Source organism: Camellia sinensis, chromosome 1, assembly GCF_055761805.1.
Source record: "Camellia sinensis isolate YWXY chromosome 1, ASM5576180v1, whole genome shotgun sequence".
Lineage (NCBI taxonomy): Eukaryota > Viridiplantae > Streptophyta > Magnoliopsida > Ericales > Theaceae > Camellia > Camellia sinensis.
The window spans coordinates 205558618-205571472 of NC_138961.1; the positions used below are offsets into that span (position 1 = coordinate 205558618).

The 12855-nt window shown below is 40.5% G+C and overlaps 1 long non-coding RNA gene across 1 annotated transcript; it reads right to left on the minus strand.

The window, feature by feature from the left end:
- Window positions 1-3724: 3724 nt before the first annotated feature.
- On the minus strand, window positions 3725-5371 carry LOC145790544 (uncharacterized). Its single transcript, XR_014329344.1, has 2 exons — window positions 4441-5371; window positions 3725-3983 (listed from the first exon to the last, which is right to left on the minus strand). It is a non-coding gene; the product is annotated as an uncharacterized LOC145790544 (long non-coding RNA).
- Between the last annotated feature and the right edge of the window lie 7484 nt (window positions 5372-12855).

Sequence of the window (12855 nt, forward strand, 5' to 3'; positions counted from 1 at the left end):
CGCCTATACCCTGTTGGCGATAGTATTGGTGACTAAACCATTTTTCATCGCCGAAAGTTAAACATTTGGCTACTACACTTTGGTTAGTCGGCAAATGTGTTCTTTTGGTGACTAAATTATTTGTCGCCAAAATTGAACTTTTGACTACTAAACTTTGGTTAGTCGGCAAAGGTATCTTTTGGCGACTAAAATATTAGTCGCCGAAAGTTCTCACATAAAACTAAATTAAACTATTAGAGACTAAAATTTTAGTCACTAATAGAATACGTACATTTAGCGACCAAACACTTTAGTCGCCAAAGGATGTTATGTTTTTAGTGACTAAAATATTTAGTCGGCAATTAAACTTCCCTCATTCTGATTTGTTTTAGCTACTATGTCTTTGGTCGCAAAAAGCCATTTGGTTATTTTTTGCTACTAAATTATTGGTCACCAAAACATTTGCTTACATTTTTGGCTACCAACATATTTAGTCACCAAATACTATATTAATTTTTTATTTTAAAAAAAAATTTCTAATCCACCTTGTGGGAGCCAGATTTTATTAGATCCATAGGGATGGATGAGCGTGTCCGGTCCGAAACGTAACCTGTATTCGGCATATACCCCAGCCAGTTAAGGAGCTGAATAAAATAACCAGTATCCCAGCGAATAGAACTGACGCCGAGTAGAGGTACATGTGACGGAATAAGGATGGGCCCAGCCCAAAGGCCCAAAGAAAATACTATAAATATGGGATCGTCCATCAGAGAGAGGCAGGTGAGAATTGTTTTGCTTAATTTAGAATATAAGTAATCTTGAGTGTTGAGACAGACTTGCCTGTCGAAGTGCTAATTCCGGCACCCCCGACCAGAGTATTTATTCCTTTTCAGGTGACTATCAGCGGATCACGAGCGTCCCCCAAGATCAGAAGAGTATTTCCAAACCATTTCTCCACAATTGGCGCCGTCTGTGGGAATACTCAAGCATGTCCATGGCGGGCATGACGGAGGACCCTCCAATAGTCACTGATGAAACCACGCAGAGAGACGACCTCACTTCACCAAATAGGCTTGGACTAGACACAATCCCCGTAAGACGCGCTCTGAACTTCGCCTCACCCTCGACTCCAGAGCATGAAGCAATGCAAGCGATTATGGAACAGGCAAAGCAAAATGAACAAAGGTTGGAGAACATGATCGCAAAAAACGAACGTCTTCGTGAAGATTTGGCCTTGGAAGTGGCGAAGTCCAAACAAGCTGTACGCCTAAATCTGGAACGATCTCCGAAGGTAGGTGGTCGACGACCTCGCCCCCAACAGGACGACACTGATAGCGACTCCGACTCATTATCCTCGGAGCCTAGGAAGAAGGGGCAACCTGAAGCTACCAGTTCTTTTGAAGAAAGTCCCCGTATAAGGCACAAGCGAAGAAGGAACAGTTCGGATGAAGATCAACACGACCCATTTGTACGACGAATCGTAAAGGCAGTACTACCCAAGAAATTCAAAGCACCGTCATTCACCTTGTACGACGGCAAATCAGACCCCACCGACCACATCTGCCACTACAAGCAAGCCATGACATTGCATACAGACGACGAGGCCCTCATGTGCAGAATATTTCCCAGCAGTTTGGGACCATTGGCTGTCAGGTGGTATTATAAACTGGAGTTGGCTTCGATCAAAACTTTCCACCAATTACAGAAATCCTTCAGGGCCAGATTCATCACTAACGAGGTCCAGCCGAAACAAGCTGACTCTCTCTGGGCAATGCAAATCCTGCCAGGAGAAACACTAAGAGCATATTCGGCGCGATATTGGGAATGCTTTAATCTTGTTGATGACGCATGCAACGACTACATGGCCATCACCGCCTTCAAAATGGGATTACATCCAGATAGTGCCCTCCGCAGTTTCTTGACTAGAAGACCCCCCAAAACGGTCTGGGGGTTGATGAAGAAAGTAGAGGAATACTGCAAAGTGGAAGATGACACCTTGCGGGTTAAAGCCGGACACATGGCCAACAAAACGGCTCCTCCTGAAATTGCTCAGCCAATAAGTTCTGTACCACCTCAAAGCCCCGAACCATGACAACGGATTAAACTAGACAAGAAACGGGATTCTCGCCGATCAAGCGATCAATGCTCAAACCGAGCAAACGAGCAACTGCAAGTTAATAGTAGGCGCACAAAGCGCGCCGACAAGAAATATACGGAGCTGTCAGAGCCAATCAGCTCGGTTATGTCCAAAATCCAACATCTTTCGTTCTTTAAATGGCCGTCCAAAATGGTGGGACCTCCTGACACGAGAAGGCGGGATAGGCAGTGTGACTATCACAAAGATCACGGCCATGATAAGAACAGTTGCTATGCTTTGAAAGACCACCTTGAGGAATTGGTGCAAGATGGTCGGCTCCAGCAACATGTCCGAAAAAGAGCAATCAAAACAGTTGCCCTTCGGCAGGATTCATCTCCGCTCAGCGTCATTCATATGATATACAGCCTTCCAACGTCTTTTATCGTACACGTAATTCAGTCAGCCCCCCAAAAGCAACGCGCATCGACGAAACGGCCCCACGAAGCTCCAAGTATTAGCTTCGACGATTCCGATCTTATCGGCATCACACTCCCGCATATTGATCCATTGGTCATTGAACTACACGTAAACTGATTTATCGTTGAACGCGTCCTCATAGACCAAGGGAGCACTTCGGAGGTTATGTATTGCGAGACCTTCATCAAACTCGGCTTCAACGAATCAGACCTGTCTGTAACATGCCTGGGGGGTACCCGTGCGCGTTAAACAGTTCGGACCCCCGAGATCTCTTTGATCTATTCTTACGAGTGCAATGTGAAACATAGATGAGAGTCCAGATTTGGCAACTTTTATTGAAAATCCATTTTATTGCAATTTTGTCAAAAATGGACTGCGTTATCAGATCTCAGAGTCGCCACCTAATATTTATTTTGGGAAAATTAGGAAACCCATAACTCGTGCCAAGGCCACTGTTCGTCGTAACAGAGGATGCTTGGCTCGGAACCTTAGGTATGAGAGGGGAAGGTCAATAATGAGCACCCCCGCCCACCCGATCAAAGATCGGCCTTTACTAACCATGATATGAATTTTATTTTATTTATATGTTCATGTTCTAATTAGTTAATAAATCCTAAAATTTACTATGTGAAGCATACAAGTATAGACTATGCCATTCATTTTGGAACAATTTGATATCATGCATTTTGAAAGAGTTTTGACGATGTACAACCCAAATAAATTGAGTTTACAAGCATGAAAAATCAACATCATTCCAAATTAAGCGACACAACCTCCATCCACTGGCATTCATAGAGTTATATCACATAAGCAACTAGCCTCATGGTAGAATGCTAGACATAGTAAGAAAAACACACACACACGAGATGCTAAAGCATAAAAACTCACATGTTTGATGTCCCACGAACAAGCTGCAAAACAAAGTTAGTAAAATATGCATGATCTTATATACAAAACCCTAATGCAATTCACTCATGAGATGCAACTAAAGATTTGGCTTCTAAAATATGATATGTGAATCATCTCAAGAACATGAGGTAGCACACATAATCACATAGGAATTGATTAAATCCACAAATGCAAACTTAGCCGAATCAAGATGCATGAAACATGGATGCAAAGCATAACTATGATGAAAAATAAATATGATGTTTATGTACAAATAAAGAAAGCAAGTAAAAGAACGGGATAGAAAGAAGCGGGGCGAGGAATTATTACAACATTTTAAAGAATAATTACAAACCAAATTAGAGAGGGATGAGGAGAATATTACAACAAAATAAAAACCTCACAATACACTCAAAATAAAATAAATAAATAAAATAAAAGCTTCATGTTCTTTAGAACCGCCGGCGGAAATTGGTCAATATTGGGAGATTACACCATCTTGTTCGGAAGAAGCTAACCGACCGGCCAAATAGGCCGGCCGGCGAACTAGGCCAAGCAAAACCTGTATTGTTGCGAAACCAAGAAAAGGAACAAACAAAAAATATGTAGGTGGCTCAACTAACCACTACCGGTTAGATTAAAAAAAAGAAAATAAAATAAAAAAAGTGCAAACTCACAACATAAACCTAAAGCAATAAAACAAATATAAGATAGAACATGCAAATTTACAACAAAACTAATATGAGACTAATACACGAAAAAAATAAATATGAGGTAAACACATGCAAGATTACAACAAAACTAATATGAAATTAAAGTATGCGAATAAAAATAAATAAATAAATAATTATGAGCTAAACAAACCACTAGGATTATAACAACACACTATGAAATATAAAGTAAGAAAATAAATATGAGATGAACAAACCACTTGGATTATAACAAAACATAATGAAATAAGAAGCAAGAATATAAATATAAGATATAAAATATAAGAAAATGAAAAATTAAAAATTCACCTTCCAAAGAAAGATTGAACTTCTTGATTTCCAAACTTCCTCTTGATCACCCTCAAGTGTAGGAAGTGTGTTCTCAAGTCTTCAATTCGAAATTATGGAGTTTATGGAGTTTGTGGTATGGAAAGTGGTTAACTCTCTAGTTTTTCTCACTTTCAATCACTAAACATTCTTCCTTATGATCAAGGCGATTGATCTTTGGCTATATCAGAATTTTTGGAGTGGTTTTGGTGTATGGAAATGAGGAATTTCAGTAGCTATGGAAGGTATGGGATGTATATGGAAGATATGAATATTTTTGGCTCAAAAACTCAAATTTTCTCTCTTTTTTCACTCTTTTCTCACTCATTTCTCTTCAATTTCGTGGTCCTCTCCCTCTCTTACAATATGATCATTCTATATAGGCAATGAGGGAGAGTAAAGGTCAAAAAGAAGGTGGGAGACAAGGTGGGAGACAAGAATATGATAGGAGGGCAAATTTTCAAGGTGGTTGCATGGGATACTCCTTTATGGATGCAAACAAAACATCTTTTTGACTATGAAGGATGATTAGGTATAATGGAGGATGAGTGGATGCACTTGAATGGCTCAAAAAAATAGGTAAATGGGTTGTCCCAACCGAACCAAAACCAAGAAAAATGGGCTATTGCTATTTTGGGTCGAATCAACAAAATCTGCTTTTAAGCCCAACTTCAAATGGGCATATCTCCCCCATATGGACTTGGTTTTAGGTGGTTCTTGGGTCTAAATTGAAGCCCCCGAAGTCTAGTTTCCAATGGTGGTGGCCTCACATTTAAATTCCAAGTGTACAACGAGATATGCCTAATTTAGTGAAAGCTGTCTCGGGCTGGGTCAACAAAATCTGCTCTTAAGCTTAACTTCAAATGGGCATATCTCCCTTATTTAGACTTGGTCTAAGGTGGTTCTTGGGTCTAAATTGAAGCCCATGAAGTCTAGTTTCCAATGGTGGTAGCCTCACATTTAAATTCCAAGTGTACAAAGAGAAATGCCTAATTTAGTGAAGGCTGCTCATTTCCTTCTTAATGATTTGATACTCATCCTTTTCCTAAACCGGCTTTCTTTCATCCCCTCCTATTTCCTTCAACTCCAAACCTATAAATAAGATATTTTTAAATATTTTTCAAAAATTTCACCTCCCTTCCATTTATTTCTACTTTGCCCTTACTCGGTTTACTGAAAAGTGCAATATTTTAATCGAAATGGGAGCCTCGGGACATCGTAGAAACATTTTAAAAAAACATATTTTGAAAAGAGGGTTTTAAGGTCTAAAATAGTTTGGCCAAAAAAATGGGTGAAGGTTGGGATTAAAACTTAAATTCCATCTTTCTTACTGAGAATTTTGTGAGAAACACATTCTAATTGTCATCATCAGGTAATCAAAAGAAAGCGCCCAAGTCTTAGGGCCGGTCAAAATGGGGTGTCTACAGTTGCCCCTCTTTGACAGAGCTCAAAGTCATTTCATGACGTGAGTGAATGTCAAAGCCCAAAGGCGACCCTTTTGACAAGGCCGTAAGACTTGGGCAAACAAACAAGATGCAATGCAAGTGGTTGAACCCGAAGGTTGCCTACGTATCCTTTTGCAAGGAATCAAACCAGCGTAGTTCAGGGGTAGAATGGAAGTGACATGCTCAAAATGCAGTTTGAAGGTTGGACTTACACGCTTTGCGAAGCCAGTTGTTTGAAAATTCATGATTATGCAATGCAATACAATGCCATGGAGTGATGATAAAGATATGAAGATGACAACAATGAAGAGGCAAGCTTCGTGCAAATGATATGAAACATAACAAGGGGTGCATTGCATTAAATGTGCCACAAGATCACATACAAATGTGTCACAACATAATTTTAACCGAGTGAAACAACAGCCTAACGCGTCTCACGCGAAAGAAGGAAAGATGGTGTAAACACCAGACGCACTTGATGTTTTTAACCGAGTAAACTTGCAATCCCAACGCGTTTCACACGATAGGAGGAATGGCGGTATAACCAACAAGCGTACCTAATCGTATCTCATATGGAGAGGAAGAAGGTTTTAACCAAGTAGAAAATGACAATGGTGTAACCAACAGGCGTATCTCAACGTATTTTATACGGAGAGAGGGAAGGTTTTAACCAGAGAAAATGACAATGGTGTAACCAACAGGCGTATCTCAACATATTTTATATGAAGAGAGGGAAGGTTTTAACCAGAGAAAATGACAATGGTGTAACCAACAGGCGTATCTCAACGTATTTTATGCGAAGAGAGGGAAGGTTTTAACCAATGAGAATGACAATGGTGTAACCAACAGGCGTACCTAACCGTATTTTATACGGAGAGGGGGAGGTTTTAACCAAGTAGAAAATGACAATGGTGTAACCAACAGGCGTATCTCAACGTATTTTATACGGAGAGAGGGAAGGTTTTAACAAGAGAAAATGACAATGGTGTAACCAGCAGGCGTATCTCAACGTATTTTATACGAAGAGAGGGAAGGTTTTAACCAATGAGAATGACAATGGTGTAACCAACATGCGTACCTAACCGTATTTTATACGGAGAGGGGGAAGGTTTTAACCAAGTAGAAAATGACAATGGTGTAACCAACAGGCGTATCTCAACGTATTTTATACGGAGAAAGGGAAGGTTTTAACCAGAGAAAATGACAATGGTGTAACCAACATGCGTATCTCAACGTATTTTATACGAAGAGAGGGAAGGTTTTAACCAACGAGAATGACAATGGTGTAACCAACAGGCGTACCTAACCGTATTTTATATGGAGAGGGGGAAAGTTTTAACCAAGTAAAAAATGACAATGGTGTAACCAACAGGCGTACCTAACCGTATTTTATACGGAGAGGGGGAAGGTTTTAACCAAGTAGAAAATGACAATGGTGTAACCAACAGGCGTATCTCAACGTATTTTATACGGAGAGAGGGAAGGTTTTAACCAGAGAAAATGACAATGGTGTAACCAACAGGCATATCTCAACGTATTTTATACGAAGAGAGGGAAGGTTTTAACCAACAAGAATGACAATGGTGTAACCAACAGGCGTACCTAACCGTATTTTATACAGAGAGGGGGAAGGTTTTAACCAAGTAAACGTCACATCCTAACACGTTTCACGTGAAAGGAGTAAAGGTGGATTCGAAATCCAAACGCGTCTCACACAAGTGGAAGAAGGTATGGTAGAATGACAAGGGGTAACCTCTACATGTAGAAGCCACCGATGCTGTTTTTCTTCCTGATCATATTCACAACTTTCCCTATTCTCCAACGGGGTGACAGACTAGGTTGGTTCAGTATCCAGAATTGAGGCGTATACATGCTACCTTAACCTATGGGGCTGCCATACAGACTTCAAGCCGAGGATACACCCCTGGGTATTTAAACCAGACTTTAGTCTCGGAAATTCCAAACCTTTTGCGTTCTAGGCATTGCCATTCGAACTCTAGTTTCCACCGTTGCAGTTGGTCTCATAGGAAGTCATCGCAAACACAGGTAGAATAATACACAGATATTTACATATAAATGCACACAGATATTTACAGACAAAATACAGACATATACACAGATGGGGAATATTCTGTTTACAGGCATCAGTAGGAAAATGCCGTTACTGAGAAGGCATATTCCGTTTGCTGACGTCGGCACACGTACTCAAAACACGCAAAAAAAAAAAAAGAAAGGAAAAATGCAAAATGCATGGACACGGGGGTACAGGGTTTCGAACCCCTGACCTCAGGCCTAGTCTTCGAGTCCTCGACCACTGAACCACGCCACTCTTGTGACAAGATATGCAAACAAATATATATATACTATACAAGACATATATATACATAAAACCAAAACAAAACAAAAGATACATTTGTTGTGGGGTTCAAATCCCTGACCTTGGGCTCAGCCTTCCAGCCTTCAACCACTGAGCCAAACCACTAAACCTAAGCCACTCTTGTGACCAAAATGTTCAAACAAATATATATAATACATAGATATACAATATATATACATATATGTATAAATATACAATTCTCCCGCCTCTCTCTCTGTTTTTGTCTCACTCTCTCTTCCGTCATCTTCTTCGAGCGTTGTGTCTGGCACACGATTTCAACAATCGCGGCGCCTGATCGACAGGCTATCCCATCTTGCCCCGATTGTCAATGATCGTCTCGAGCCTTCCTCCCTCTTTGTTTTCTTCTTTGGCTTCATCCTTTTCTTAAGTTGAGGCCTGCGAAAGAGAGAGGCAGAGCAAAAGCCTGCAAACTTTCTTTGCCACCACTCTGCAACCTCTTTCTTTTGCATTACTCTCCTTTGCCATGGCTTCTTCACACAGTTCTCTCACTCTTTTTCCAGACCTGAACGAGTCCACGATAGAGATGACCGATTCTGACTCTCCTGAACCTCAACCACGAGCTCCTCCTCCTTCCCCTGTTTTCAACTTTCCAGCGATGTCAGTTGAACAAATCATGGCGGCACAGTCTGACATCGAAGCAAACTCGTATACACTGAGGTCATGTGTGGAGACCGTGACAGCGGTCTCCAACTTGTCCCGTCGACTGCAGAACAGGACGTGTGAAGTACATCAGTTACATGCACAACTCTCCCTCCTTCAACGTATGTACAAAGACGCTCGAGTAGAAATTAGTGCGCTGAAAAAGCAGAACAAAGAGCTGAAACGACTGACGACCTCCGTGACTCGATTCGGAGTTTCTTCGCACAACCAATTTGATGGTCGGCGGGGAATAATCTCCTTTGGAAGCTCTGCCAAGGCCAAGGCAGAGTCTTCAAAAGCTTCGAAGGAGTAAAGATGAAACGAGGCAGCTGATGGCAAAGTCAGACAACGAAGCTGTGTGCAAATGAAGCCGGTTGTAATCTTCTTCGCCGAGCTGCTGCTGAAAAACTGAGAAAATGCTACTCTCTCTCTTTTTGGTTTTTATTTTTTTTGTTTTTTTGTTTTTTGTTAAGTCTCTGTAATTGGGGATGTCCTCCCTGACTTCAATAAAATCAATTTCTTTTTTTGCTCATCACTGGTATGACTGGCATATCACTTTGAACTTGAAAACATTTTTGTTTGATTGAATTTGAGAGTGATTGAATTTTGAACTCTGAATTGAACATTGATTCTATATTGACCTGAATCAAAGAATGACTTAACGAAAGAAGAACGAAACAAAACGATCCAAACACACTTATATATACTGACTGGTATGAATACCCTAATTGGTATGAATACACTAACTGGTATGAATACACACTTATATACACTGACTAGTATGAATACCCTGATTGGTATGAATATACACTTATATACACTGAATAGTTGACTCGAGCGAAGACAGAATCTCTAACTCGACTATGCCCCTAGTTCATTGCCCTGACCCTTTTTTGTCTCTTGATTTTTATTTATTTATTTATTATTTTTTTTATTTTTATTTTTATTTTTTTGTAAAAATGTTTTGATCAACATGAAGTTAGATTAGCATACTTATTCCTTTTTCTGTTTCAAATCAAGTAAGCTAAATTGTGAGCACTAAAAATTTTCCCTTTTCAAATCCAAAGAATGGTCCAAGTTTTGCAAAAATGGAACAATTTTTGAGAAAAATTAGTCAACTTCATTAAAAGTCCTCAAAATCTATTTTCGCAAATGACCACTACTTGATCAACACGAAATTAACCCTTGAGATGTACAATGAATTCATCTTGTGACTGAACCCGTCATGAAAGAGAAATAGAACAACTGAATCAAATAGGAACGAGCCAATCAAAAATAGCTGAGTCGAATAAAGACACCCCAATCAAACATGGACAAGAAGAGTGAGTTGAAAAATGATTAAGGCCGAACTTCAAGATAAAGCTGCCTACGTATCCCAAAGATAGGAATCAGGCCATACGTAGTTCCGGCTAAGGTTCACTCGGGTATTGACACTCTCCTTTTATGCTCTAACTTTTGCCAAGGCTGCCCTTTCAGGTTTTCAACCTTGCGAGCTTTTCATTTTATTTTTATTTATTATTTTTTTATTTATATTTTTTTTATATATATATATTTTTATTTTATTTTATTTATTTTTTATTTTTTTGTTTTTTCTGCTCTAACTTTTGCTTGGGTCGCCCTTTCGGGTTTTTGGCCCAACGAGTTTCTCAAGGGTAGTACTTCTTCAGCTTGTCCATGTTGATTGGTTGTGAGAACTCCAAACCATCCAAATCCATGAGAATGACTGCTCCTCCTAACCAGATTGATTTAATGATGTAGGGACCCGTCCAATTGGGTCTAAACTTGCCCCTAGGATTGTGAATAGGAGCTCGGTTGTCTTTCAACACTAAGTCCCCTTCCCTCAAATTCCTGGATCTAACCTTTTTGTTGAATGCTCTGGCAACCCTACGTTGATACCCCTGAATGTGGTATAACGCCTTCAACCTTCGCTCATCAAATAACAACAGTTCCTCAAATTGGTTTTGTTGCCAATCAACTTCTGTTATTTGACATTCAGCCATAATCCTCAATGAAGGCACTTCCAACTCGATCGGCAAAACAGCCTCCATTCCATATACCAAAGAGTAAGGGGTTGCCCCTGTAGATGTTCGGATTGATGTCCTGTATCCCCAAAGTGCAAAAGGTAACTTATCTGGCCAATCTCTATAAGTTTCTACCATCTTACACAGAATGTTCTTGATGTTCTTATTTGCAGCTTCAACGGCTCCATTGGTTTGTGGCCTATAAGTTGATAACTTGTGAAAAGCCACGTTATACTTCTCAAGTAGAACTGCTACTTCTCCTTTGAAATGGGAGCCATTGTCTGAAATTAATTCGTTTGGCACCCCGTATCTGCAGATAATGTTGTTTTTGATAAATTTGGCCACATGTGGTGCTTTCAACACTGAATGCGACTGTGCTTCAACCCATTTGGTAAAATAGTCAATGGCAACCAAGATGAACTGATGCCCATTTGAACCTTTCGGTGTGACTGCCCCGATGACATCTATGCCCCAGACTGAGAAAGGCCAAGGCGAAGTCATGTTGTAGAGTTTTGATGGCGGGATGTTCACGCGATTGGCATGGATTTGACATTTGTGGCATCGCCTAACAAAGTTGATGCAATCACTTTCCATGGTTAACCAGTAGTATCCTTGTCTAAGGATTTTTCTGGCTAGCATTATACTGTTCATATGGGCTCCACACCCTCCTCCATGGATGGCTTCCATGATACGTTTTGCCTCTTCTTCCTCTACACATAGCTTGTGCATTCCCAGATGCCCTCTCTTATATAACTTATCTCCACAAATGACAAACTGAGTGGCAAGATGCCGTATCCCCCTTTTGTCTTTGGTGTTTGCTCCTTGTGGATATGTACCACTTTCCAGAAAATTCCAAATATCAAAGTACCAAGGGTTTTCATCTTGAACTTCTTCCGTTGCGGCTATCATTTCATATGCGGGGGTGTACCTTTGTTTTATAAGGATCGGACGCATCTTGACCCCGACCGGTATATCTATCATTGATGCCAAGGTTGCCAACGCATCAGCAAATCGGTTGTTCTCTCTTACCAGGTGTGTAAAAGTCAGTTTTTCAAACCTCGGGATCAACATGTCTAAGGTTTGATGGTAGACTTTCATTTTTTCCTCTTTAACTTTCCAATCTCCGTTGGCTTGAGAGACGACCAAGTTCGAGTCCCCGATCACATCCAACCTTATTGCCCCTAGTTCCAGGGCTGCTTCCAATCCAGCAATGCATGCCTCATACTCTGCTTGGTTATTAGATACCCTGAATTGGAGTTTGAAAGCTAAGGGGATATGGGAATCATCTGGCGCTATGAGCAACATGCCTATCCCATAACCAAATTGATTGGACGCTCCATCAAAGTACAACTTCTAAGTGTCTTCTTCGATCTGCATGACCTCTTCATCTGGGAATGAGTACTCCACATCTTCTCCTCCTTCAATTGGGTGATCAGCCAAAAATTCTGCTACAGCCCTTCCTTTGACAGATTTGCGAGTGACATACTTAAGGTCAAATTCAGAAAACAAGAGTAACCAACGAGCTAGCCTACCGGTAAGAGCTGGTTTCTCAAAGAGATATTTGATGGGGTCTAATCTTGAAACCAGAATTACCGAGTGAGATAACAAGTAGTGTCTCAACTTCTTGGTAGCCCAAACCAAAGCGAAGCAAGCCTTTTCCAAGGAAGTATAGCGGATCTCATAGTCAAGCATCTTCTTACTCAAGTAGTAGATGGCTTTCTCCACTTTCTCATCTGACTCTTGCGCAAGCATACATCTCATGGTTGATTCAGTCACTGATAAATACAAAATTAGCGGTTTTGCTGGCTCGGGCGGTGATAACACAGGTGGATTCCGCAGATACTGCTTGACTTGCTCGAATGCAAACTGACATCGATTATTCCATTGGAACTTC